The following is a 12,572-nucleotide window of genomic DNA, read 5'->3' as shown; positions in this document are numbered from 1 at the left end:
ACGTATTGGTGTTGATGGTCTATTACTTCAGCAGAGGCCACTTAGCTGATCTTGTGTATATGTATGCTGGACATTCAGGGAAGGAACGTTACATTCCAGTACATCTCATTGCAAACCAACTTGGCCCAACAGTATCTCAGTGTCTGCCTGCTGCCCATGCCCTAACAGGATGTGACACTACATGCTCATTGAACAGAATAGGGAAAAAAACTGCCTATTCTACACTGCTAAAAAATGCGGACACGCTGACAGATCTAAAGACTTTGCATTCCGAAAACCTAGAGGTGAACATCACTGTGGCTCGCAGTTATGCTTTACTTTTATATGGAAAGAAGGCCAAGGGTATTGACACCCTTGACGAACTGCGGTATCAGATGGCTACCACGACGGACAAGGCAGCAGCAATGCTCCCCCCAACAGAGGACTCGTTTAAACAACATGTACTTCGTGCAAAGTACCAAACGCAAATATGGTGTGAAAGTCACATCGCAAACCAAGAGGTTGTAGAACCAGTTGGTCATGGCTGGTCTGCTTGTGATGGTGGAGGTATCACTCAGACAATGTTCACTCAAGCAGCTGCTCCAATAGAGGTTCGGAAACTGACCCATCTCTACTGCACTGATAAAGACTGTTTGGATGAGAAGAAATGTCCTTGTGCTCTTGCGAAACTATGGTGCATAGAGGCGTGTGGTTGTGTAAACTGTCAAAACCAGTATAATATTCCTGAAGAAGGTGATGAAATGGAGATGGACATGTAGACAGTTAACTTGCAATGGACATACCGATGACGTTCGTTTTACGAAAGATAGTTTTACTCTGTAAACAGGGGGTAGATTTGGTCATTCTTTACTTACTCACCATGCTATAACATATGTTCTAACCAATGTGAACTCCCAGCTAATGAATTTAATCAGGTCAGACACTGTTTTACATTATCTTACGGTTATATGGTTCTTTTCAGTTCAAAATTGTTTAAAAAAAAATCAAATTTTGGGCATAATTTTGGGCCCGTGGCACCCCTACTAGGATGAAACCACCTGCAATATATTGTTAGATATCCATTTCAATGACGAAGACTGATATAACCAACACAGGTAGTCATTAATGAGGCTTATTTCATATATAACACTGTTATATACAGTATCTGTGGAAAAATATAAGAAAATATCTTTCGTTTTGGTCAAAATTGTCAAAAATTTTCAAATTTTGGGCATATTTTTGGCCCTGTAACCACCCTGCTAGCATAAAACCACCTAAAATATATTGCTAGAGGTCCATTTCAATGATATACACTGATATAACCAGCCATAGTAGACGTTAGAGGGGCTGATTCTCTCATCTAAGCGATTAAAGAAAATCGTCATTTTTTCACTCGTTGCCGCACAGAAGGGGTTAATTCAGCATGTTGTACAACGTTCCTGCAACTACAACATCATTTTTCAGAAACTAGAGATCCATACGAACAAAATGAGACCAATCCCAGCTTGTTATACCTCCGGTAGGGGTATCTCCTTAAATAGAGCCCTTTTTGAGCCTTGGCCGCTACACTATAAGAGAGACTAGGCATGGCGCCAGTCTCTCTTAAAGCACAGTCAACAGGCATTTGGTCTCAGTATTTGGGTTTTGATTGCCATGACTGTACCCCTGTATAAGTCAGAGGAGGAAAAGTTTGGAATGATGAAAGCATTGAAGAAGAAGAAATGTTATTATTGAGGAAAGCAAAATTTATTATGAGACTAGAAGGCAGTGTCCTGACTTGATTATTTTGAAAATGGCGGTCTGAACACATTAAAAGGTGGAACATGGCATTTTATCGACTTTGAAGTGTTCCGCAGTTAAAGGGAGACTATAGGCAGCAGCTAGGTAGGCAAGATAAAGTCATACAAATTTGCCAATAGGGGTCAGTCATATCTCTAGGCATGGCGCCAGTCTCTCTTAAAGCACAGTCAACAGGCATTTGGTCTTAGTATTTGGGTAAGTACAGAATCAAGGCAGCTCAGAGAGCAATGATTGAACGATGCTGTGGACAAGTCCAAGGATACTGCATCAGTCACGACCAACTTCTCATCAGAAAGCGTCACCACCAGCATATTCAATGTTCAGTTCCAACCTGTACCAGTCCAATGCACGCCTGTCATGGTCAGCAGTGGTCAGCTTAGCGCGATATGGAACATTCTTCCGAAACTCAAGCGAGGGAAGTCTGCTCATTAGCCTATCTCGCGCACTGCTCCTTCTTGTCAAACATCGTAGTGAAATCGTGGTACAGTTGGGCGTCCTCGAGGATTGCAGCTGGTCGGACAGACGTGAGGTGGAATGTGGGCGGCTGCACTTCTTCGTTGATGTGCGATGGCAGATAGCACAGTTGTTGCGTTGCATGACAGCTGAAAGTGAATGTGATATCATAGAACTGAGGCGTTTGCAATGAGACTATAGGTGAAGTAGAAGCAAGGAGTGAAATGGGCCATCTTCCAGTGACTAATATACAGAGTAAGGGCAGTGGGTGTTGTTAGATTCAGCATTGAATGTATTCCTCGTACAAGCGTGAATAGTGTGGACATACAGTGAGAGGTGAGAGACCCCTATTGACTACTTCTTGTAACTTTATCTTGGATATTATATTAGTATTGAACTTCTAGCCATGGAATATGAAGAAATTGAAGTTGTAGGCATGGAATATGAAAAATTATTCAACGGTGAAAGACATTATTCCATGAGGCTTTGCCGTGATCGCAAAGGACGCGACGCGATTGGTTCACATGCTAATGAGGTATGATAATGATAATTACCTCTATAATGCTACTTGGATAGCGACTGTGTCGTTGATTGCAACAGTGGTCTATGTCAATGTGTGCCTGTAATGTCAATGAAGTATTATGAGGTGATGACGATAGTGCAATTATTAAATATTGGCAAGAGATCATACCACAACATAGGTCTTGTTTTTGACAGATGACTGTGCGACATTCCCATTGGGTCTTGTTAGAGTCAGCGCTGCATGTATTCCTTGTACAAGCTTGAATAGTTGTGACGGACTTTGAGGGGTGAGAGACCCTTATCGGCTACTTCGGCTAACTTTATCTTGCCTACCTAGCTGCTAGCAATAGTGCCCCTTTATCAAGACTGAAACCCACTGTGCGGGGCTAAGAAATTACCTTTATAATCCTAGTTGGATAACCACTATGTAGATGATTTGAAGAGTGCTCTGTGGATGTGTGCCTGTAATGTCAATGAAAGTATGATGAGGTGATGACGATAGTGGAACTGGAATGACGAAATATTGGAAAGAGATCTATTCCTAGAAGAACATATGTCCTGTTTTGACTAGGTGGCGCATTTTAGAATCAGCAGTGAGCACTGTGTGTAACATGGTGGAGGCAGCGGAGATAATAACTGTGTCGAAAGTATTGTTATAGGGCCTTCCCTAGGCCCATGGGGTTAAATTTACAATCCACGATTGAAAAGACGTAGTTTGATCGCATTCGACTATAAATCCATTGAACAGTTGTGTACTGTTCCTTTAGTCAACCGATGACCTTTTGTTGGGCCATGATCGGGGATTGTAAACTGTAAATGTATTATGGACTGGGGTGGGAGACGGGGGAAACATAAGTGAAATAGACCAAAACAAGTGATTTTGGGGCTTTGGTTTAGACGCATGCCCCACATGCGCCATGCGGGATTATACGAATGTGAACTTGTTGACATCTACATGATCTAGTGCTGTTATTGGTCATGGTACATGGTAGGCCTAATCATCATGGCTATATGTTTCAGGAAAAGCTCGGAGTAAAATGAACTGCCGATGAATAATGATGTTGTTCATGTTTACCATGTTTACTAGTACATAGCCATAGGGTATGCACTGGCCAGTGCACTTTCTGCACGTCGTCATGGTCATGTACATGATACCTTGCATATTTTGTTTTTTGAATGCGCATGCTTTTTGGGCAAAATCACTTGTACCAACACTAATGAATAATGTCTTCTTATCCCTATGACTCCATACACAGTGAGGGCATTGTCCCATTCCCATCAAATGGTAACTTATTGTACCGTATTAGGGTGGAAGTTGGGGAGCAGATACCTACCGTTGCACGCATGTCATAATCAGCAGCAGTGAATGAGTGATGAGCTTAGCGCGATATGGAACATTCTTCAGAAACTCAAGCGAGGGAAGTCTGCTCATTAGCATATCTCGCGCACTGCTCCTTCTTGTCAAACATCGTAGTGAAATCGTAATGGAAAACGTCTGGCTTTGCGCCAGACGTTGAGACTAATAAGTGAAGAACTAATAGGTAAAGAACTTCTACTTGCGCGAGACTGCTCTGATAAAATTATCATTGCAGAGACTACGGTGACGTACACATATATTTTTTACAATCAAAAATGCCCTCAAAAGACGACATGGAATGATTATTTTATTGATATTTCCTACTATATACCTTCCAATTATCACTTTATACAAATAGATCGGCGTTAGGTCGCATGCTTTTCTTTCCTGGTGACACTATAAAGCAAAATAGTTGCAACCCCGTAAATGCGCTATAAGTCCAATAATAAGTGACGGTGACCCGTTATAAATGTTTCGCCAGCTTCGCTTTTTTGCCGCTACGCGGCGCGTTGGGCCCTTGCGTCTAGTGGACGCTGTTTATAGTATGACCCGATTTGTTTACGCGACGAAAGACGAAAGTCGTTGCAAAATCGTTCCGAATATCGGACAAGCATGCAAGAGCCACCAATTTCGTAAAATCGCTCCATTATCGCCTGGAGCAATTTTTGGGGCGAAATCGTAGAATTGGCGCGATTGTGGGCGAATATCGCATCTGACATTCCGGCGATTTCATATTATCGCCTCACATTTGCCGGTCGATTTTCGGACAGATGTCGCAGGCGAAATACTGTAGGGTGAATTTCACCGGCGAATATCGCGTGCGGACTTTGGACGTGATCCCTAAGCATGTGTGCAGCCTGTAATCCCTGGCAAGTCACATGATCTGAATACCCGCAGAAGCCGGGTAAATGGGCCCTGAACACGGGCATGTGAAAATAGGCCTTTTGGGGGTAGGGGTCAAGTTTTTGCCATTTCTCCCTTATGCTAACAATATCTTTTATGACCTTCTATGGAAAGGTAGATAATATGATAGGAAAGGACCTTGCCTGACTGTTTTTTTTCTACGAGTACTCAAAGATGACCCATTGAAGTACATGAAAAAATGGCCACCCGCTGGGCCCTAAAACTATTGAGTCCAAATTTGGGCATACCCCTGAATCGAATTTGCTCATATTTTATATCCTTTATAGTTTAGCCCTAAGGTATGTCTCCACCAAATTTCATTGATTTTGGTGGGACACCACCTTAGCACATTTTGCATGGTCCAACCACGAACTGACACTTAATTACATAATCATTGAGACAGTCCCATTTTATAAGCAATGAAAGGAAACCACTCAAAGTGTACGACTCGGACTGTGTACCAAAGACGATTCACAGAGGATTTTACTTCTTTTTCAAATTCATATTCAGGCGAAGCGTCCGTGAGGATCTACAAACTGTTCTACAAAGCCAGGGCAGTGAACTAACAGACTGTGAACAATAATTCAGAAACTCGACTATAGGATTAAACATTCAATGGTATTTCCAATTAGGAATTCATGAACAACTGTCTTACACACCTTTCTGAACCAAATATTTCATTAGAGGGAACCGATTGTTATTGTACTTTTCAAGGATCTATTACCGGTATCATTATTTTAACATTTTCTTTCAGTTTGCTGTCTGAAATTATATTGACCATTGTCCATGAAGTTGTTTTTCACATGCCGGTGTTTAGGCTAAATGTATTTAAAATATATAGGACTCTATCATGAACATGGCTTGTGGAAGGGTGTGGCCGAGGTTTCTCTGGCTGTTTTTTGCCACATTTTTCTTGATCAGTGTTAGCCCAGAAGTTGTGAAAGGAAACCCACAGTATCATTTGCATGGCTACAAATTTCCGGTAAACACGTATGCTTTGTATGAAATAGCTGGCCGAAATTTTGACCATCCAACTGCGATCAATGTCTTGCAAAAACTTTGCACAAAACATAGAATAGAATTCCATAACCATGATCAAGAGTCTGTCCTGGGGCCACTGGTGAGCAAGTTATGTTCCATGTTTTATCAGTTAAAGTCAAAGTCAGGCCGGCCCTTGCAGAAGATCTACAGTCGTTGGAAGGGGTCTGTTCAACATAACCCTGAAATTCAAGCGTGATTCCCCGATGAAAAGGAAGCTTGCTGATGATCTTGATGATGAGAGACAGAAACGATGAAAACTTGAAACGCTGTATGCCAAAGCGCAAGCCCAGAATGAAAAGCACAACGCAACAAAGAGAAAATTAGAAGCCTTGAAAAGGAAGATAAGGAAGAAAAAGAACAAGCAACTGAAAAAGGGATATAAAAGTCCAAGCAAGCTGTCTAAACGCTACAGAAAACAAAAGACAAAAGCCACCCAATCGAAAATTCAAGATGCACTCTTATTTCTCGGTCTAGAAAACTCCACCCCTCTGAGTCTGAAGGTACAAAAGGAGAATGGTACGATAGAGGAACTAATCAATGGAGTTCAGCAAAATATAGCTGACCGGTTGCCCACAGCTATCCGTAACTGTAGTTTCCATCACGAAGACCAGGAAGATGACAGTCCAAGAACCTTACGGATTAAAGTCAGTGGGGACGGCACTAAATTGGGGAAGAGAATACATGTTCTATGTCAATCATGTTCCATCATTGAGGATGAAAAATGTGAGAGCGTTGATGGAACTCATGTGATTGGCATTTTCAAATGTACTGAGAAGTATTCAGACTTAATCTTGGCCCTTTCAGACATTACAGAAGAAGTTAGGAATTTGGACAGAAGTGAATTTAGACGTTGATGGCAAGAAATACATCCTTGAGTTTTTTCTTGGTGGTGATCTGAAGTATCTCAATGCGGTTCTCGGACTTGATGCTCCCCAGTGTACTAATGCCTGCCCATGGTGTAAATGTCCGTCAGATGACAGAGGCGATATGGAAAAAGTTTGGTCAATGTTCAATCCAAACATTGGTGCAAGGAGCATTGCAGAAATGAAGGAAATGTCCACGAAACCAAAGAAAAGTAGCTTCAACTGTTCATCACCCTCGATATTCCCAAATATCGAGACTGATCATGTTATTCCTGACATACTACATTTGTTTTTAAGGATTCTGGTTCAGTTAGTTGGACGGCTGATTACGGAACTGAAGTCAATGGACAATATAGGAAAATCCCTCAAGACCATCAGTCAAGAAAAACATGGCAATATCAAGAAATTTGAACATTTTGTTTCATCACTTGGAATATCCGATTTCCATTTCTTTGTGGATAGGGCAGGTCTATTTCAATACAGGGACTTGGCCTTGAACACAGGAAGATACTCGCCGCCATTAAAGTGAAGGACTTTTTAAAGGATCATCCTCTGGTACGGTAGCTGATATCGATGCTCTCTGGCATAATTTTTCAGTGATACCATGGAAATGATGAAAGAAATTTGTACGTCCAATTCCAAGGACCGCCTGCCTGAATTTGATAGGAAAGCCAGAGACTGGTTTAGTGTGTATGCCAGGGTCTACCAACGAAGGAACATTCACAGTATACATGCATATTCTAGCTAATCATATAACCGAATTTTCAAACAGATATGACATCACCAAATTTAATCAGCAGGGAGTTGAAAAGTTGAACGACGGACTGACGAAAAATTATTTCCGCGGAACACATCATCAGGGGGAAGCTGCATTGAAGCAGGTCCTTGAGAAGAATAATCGAATTAATTAGTGAGTTGAAATCAACCGGAGCGCGACGCAAATTAAAATACGAAATTAAATGTAGTACTTGTGGACAAACAGGTCACAACAAAAGGGCACATAAGGAAGCCCCAACAAAATGAGAGACCAGGTTAATTTAATCCCAAAATGTCTAAGGGGGCACATACTTATCCCAGTGTCCAATGCTTAAATCAAATATTCTTAGCTACAACTAGCCAACACCGCAAAACATTCATGTTTGTTATAATCCTCATAATCACAATATGTGCATGTCAGGTTAGATAGCAATTAAATTGAACCACAACAGAGTGAGAGACATGGCAATGTCTAAGGGGCACATACTTATCCCAGTGTCCAATTCTTAGCTACAAATAGCCAACACGGCATTTTTTTATAATCCTCATAATCATGATAATGTGCACGTCAGGTTAGATAGAACAAAGATGGTTAATAAAGGAGCAATTTAAATTGAACCGCATTCTCTCATTCGCTTTGTCAACACTCGGGATGCCTGACCTTGTTTATATCACTGCCCAAGAAGTAGGCCGCACAACTAGCCAGGTGGACCAGTGTATGTCACAGCATGTGCTTGGGTTTTCAATATGTAAATGATGATTCCCTATGGATTAAATTTTATTAGCAACACACAATGATGAACAGAAATGATGATGAACAGAAATAAGTGAGAACAACTTGAGAAAAAAAGCTATTTTACCTATGCACTTGCCGGAGGAAAGCCGAAAGGAAAGGAAAGGAGTGCAAACTACTTACTACAAGTTGTGCCAGGCAGGATTACACACCACTACAAGATTAGAAATAGAAGAATATTGTCATGCATAATGGAAACAAGCTATAAGACTTGGGAACAATACATAGAAAGGAACAATGCATAGAATAAATAAAAGTGATAGAGAAGCAATTTGAAAGATTATTTTTTTGCTTCTGTGCTGCCTCCCTCTGGCGACGGGCTTTCCTTTGCCCATGATGTGTCGGCAGCATGTGCTGAGAAAACTAGGAGAAGGGCCATTTCATGGTATTAGTTACGTGTCAGACAGGACATTTGCTGGCCTTTTCCTAGGGTGTTCAGGTCACGTGACTTTCGACGTTCCGTAAGCGTATTTTCGCGTCACGCACAGAAAATGACGAAAAAAACTTTTCACACCTCTTGAAGATCGGTTAATTTCGGCGTCTTATCGATGATGTATGAAGAAACCAGGAAGATCCAAGGTAAACAGGTATCTAATCTTTCATTGTCTCAAATTTCAATGAAATTCATCGAGTATTTGGGGAGAAATTAGAAATTACGCACAACTTGGGCCGCCGTGGCGATCATCACGTCCGCCATAACGTTATGCTAATGAGGACGGCACGGGGGCGTGGCCAACTGTCACTTGCTCGTCAAATCTTTGGCGCGTTTTCCGCAAAAGGGCATATGACCTATGTAAATTATCTATCCGGAAATGAACTCTACTGCTGAAACTCTTGCTGTTCGTCCAAAACCGGATGAAATTCCGTCAATATTTACCGATTTTAGGCATTTCCAAGATTTGACACTCCTAAACAACACCTAATTATCCCTTCTGAAATCTCATAGAAATGATAATTAAACGGATTTAGTGGTAATTGTAAGTATAAACCTCCGTTTTGATGAAAATAATTTGACATCTCCAGCGGAAACAAGAGTTTATAATTTATTTTGTAGTTCCAACTTGGCCGATGGTGGCGCATGCCCAATTTTCGTAACATCCGGGCACTTTTCCAATTAAATTAGCATAAGAAAATCAGCTGATTTCAGTCAGTTTGGGTAGGTTTATTGCATATTTTGACAATGTTTTCATTCTTGTTATCTCGTGACAGTTGACTAATGTTGTTCTCGACAGTCCTGAGACTCGAATACTCTATATTTAAAGGTTTTGTTGGGTAGTTTGGTGAAAATATCAATGTTTTTCTTTTCATTTCCTGGTTCATGCATTCAGCATTGCATGGTTCTAGTGACAGTGTGACAGTGTTCTGTGAGTGACCAGGCCATGTTAGGCTATAGCTGTGTGTACTATAGCACCATCTGTAACTCTGAACCAATAAAGCCTTGGCGGAGATGTCTCATTGACATAAATGATATAATTGAAAGTACCTAAGATATTATTCTTTATTTTGAGGTATTATTCTTTATTTTGAGGTATAATTATTCTTTATTTTCAGATCTGGCTGGATGAAGAGAATTGAGGCAGATTCAGCACAATGAGGGATTGTGGTTGTCAAGCAGCGAATACATTCGATGGTACTTGAGGCGTATTATCCGTTACTTTCATCTATAATTTGCGAATGAGTTGAATAATAATGTATGAACTTGATTTATAACGCTTCTAGTCTTTCTGTGTCTGTTAATAGCCACATTTTAAACAGTCGACTGGCGTCCTTACTCTCATCCGATCATTTTGATATATTACAAGCTTGGTTCGAATATTAATGGCGTTGGCAAAGTTTGACGGCCATCTTGGTTTCAATATGGTGGCCATCTTGGTTTCAACATGGCCGCCTGATGGTGATTGCATCAAAGTGGATAGACTGACCTCAAGCTGCATATCATACCAGTGTCTTAGTTTAAGAAAGAAATGATATCTGCCAAGATCCTTATTACTAGCAGCCATATTTCAATATTTGTCCTTGGCGGCCATCTTGGAATGCCGCCATATTGAATTCCAACCCGAAGATTCGTAATTATCAAGTTTTACTACTCCTTTGGCTTGCAATGGGAGTCAGAGCTGCAGAAAAGGTTGCCAAGTTACATAGTTTTGGTGGCCATCTTGGATTATTGGTAGCCATCTTGGATTTTGGCGGCCATTTTGGATTTGTTAGGACGGACATCATAATATGACTCCGTTCTATAAATTTTGCTGAAAAAAATTCATAAATAAGATTCCTACAGCTAAAATACTGATCATTTTCTCACCCCGGCAGCCATGTTGGATGCCATTTGACCTTTGACCCTGTAAGGCATTTTCCCTTTGGCGCCCTTGGCCAAAATTTCCCAATCTTGCGAAGTTCAAATGCCTATAACTTTGGACTGAACAGGAATTTTTCCATTCTGTAAAAGCCATAATGCTTATAATAGCTGATACTTGAAATATAGCCTGCAATAATAATTGTATATGTAATGGTTTATTTTGACCTGAACACCCTACTTTTCCCCTCAATAAAATTAATTCAGGGTAATTATTTAAAACTTTGAACTTGTTTTAGGCAAGTGCTATAAAACAACTTGACATGGTAAAAAAATCCAATCTCTGAAATTATTTTTTCCAATTCAAAATGAGGCCAGAAGCCTCGTGTCGGACAGGACAGAAAAAGGAGACTCTTGACCAATCACTACCACTCATTTCCTTATTTGTAAACCTCTCGCTCTCCAAATCAATCATATTGTTGTATGTACTTTAGCTATGTTATTTTACCAATAAATTAGAGTTAGTTAGAAAACCAAGCTGGACACTTCTATGCGTTTGCATGAATCATCAGATATCAGCACGTGGTGCAAGCCCTATACTCTCCGTTCCTCAGTTCAGCGTGTTGACTTCGACCCCACAGCCTACGGTCTAGGCCTACCAGCCATGAAACACCACACTCCCAGACCCATCTCCATGCTCCACAGCATGCACTGAAATGAAACATCATTGAATCAACTGTCACTGTAGTGAAGAGACTTTAATGTACACATTCGTTTGCCTACAATATAAACTTGAACGTAAATTTTATGAAAAAAATCAACTTGAGTACTCACCATTCAGGCAGAATATTACGTTTTTGCGAGTGAAATATATCAAAATCCGAAATTATCGTAAGACACGCCATAGGTAGTCTTGCGCACATCTGGGTCTGACAAGCCAGTATGGACGTTATGTATTAACCATACGTTTCACTAGCCAGTGCGGAGAATATATCCGCTGAACAGATCTGGGTAGCCCATCGTATACAAGTTGTTAATATATTAGTACGGTCGTCTTGGAGACTTTATAGACGTCATCGTGATTTAATCGTGACGGAGTTGTGACGTGGCGAGATGGCGTAGTCTCTTCTTCTTCTTCTTCTTTTGAACTACTCTACGTCATTAATGAAGGTTGTGGCAGTTGGACTGTTTGCCCATGCACTGAGGGAAGGGTAAACGTGTTTTAAAAGTCGATGCAATGTCCAAATTAACAATTAACGTGTGGTAAACAGTTTGTAATGACGTAAGTGGTGCTGGGGACATCATCGACGCTTCTTCTCGTATACTATTCGCTCGTTGGTGTGCGTCTTGTGGCCAGCAGATTGGTTTTGAACTGGTCCACATTTTCGCATTGCTCCGGATCGAATTGGAGTGCATTCCATTCTTTAATGGTTCCTGGGTAAAATTAATGTTTTACGTAATCTTTGCTGCTTCCTATTGTTAGAAATGCCGAGTTGTGATGTTGTTTGTGGTGTCGTCTGGATGGTGTGAGACGCCTTGTTGTGATGTCGACTGTGACTGCCGTCGGTTAGAATTTAGTCAGTAATGCATGTTTTAGTGCGTTTTTGCAGTTTGCGCTCTATTTTGCGCTCTTTTGGTGTTTGGCGGATAATTTGAATTTGGCGCCTCCATTTTCGTGCTCCTTTTGGCTAGTGCGTCATTCCGGTTCCGCCCAGCCTCGCTTTGAACCCAAACATTTCGGTCATTACGAACTGTATAGAATTTGTGCCAGTAAAGGGCACTTTTTCGGGAACCTTAGTTAGACCCGATGCC

The 12,572-nt window shown here is 41.0% G+C and overlaps 2 long non-coding RNA genes across 2 annotated transcripts in view; both read right to left on the bottom strand.

Annotated features, from left to right (window-relative positions):
- Positions 1–11,668, bottom strand: part of LOC135485727 (uncharacterized) — a 106,626-nt gene extending 94,958 nt beyond the window's left edge. The window contains exons 1-2 of the long non-coding RNA XR_010446611.1: positions 11,595–11,668; positions 8,591–8,621 (exon numbers count right to left, since the gene is read on the bottom strand). This is a non-coding gene — a long non-coding RNA (uncharacterized LOC135485727). The remainder of the gene's footprint in view (positions 1–8,590; positions 8,622–11,594) is intronic.
- Positions 2,067–3,240, bottom strand: LOC135484601 (uncharacterized). Its single transcript, XR_010446472.1, has 3 exons — positions 3,153–3,240; positions 2,787–2,852; positions 2,067–2,381 (listed from the first exon to the last, which is right to left on the bottom strand). It is a non-coding gene; the product is annotated as an uncharacterized LOC135484601 (long non-coding RNA).
- Positions 11,669–12,572: the final 904 nt, after the last annotated feature.

This window comes from Lineus longissimus, chromosome 3 (genome assembly GCF_910592395.1).
Source record: "Lineus longissimus chromosome 3, tnLinLong1.2, whole genome shotgun sequence".
NCBI classification, from domain to species: Eukaryota; Metazoa; Nemertea; class Pilidiophora; order Heteronemertea; family Lineidae; genus Lineus; species Lineus longissimus.
This window is presented reverse-complemented; position numbering and strand designations above follow the sequence as displayed.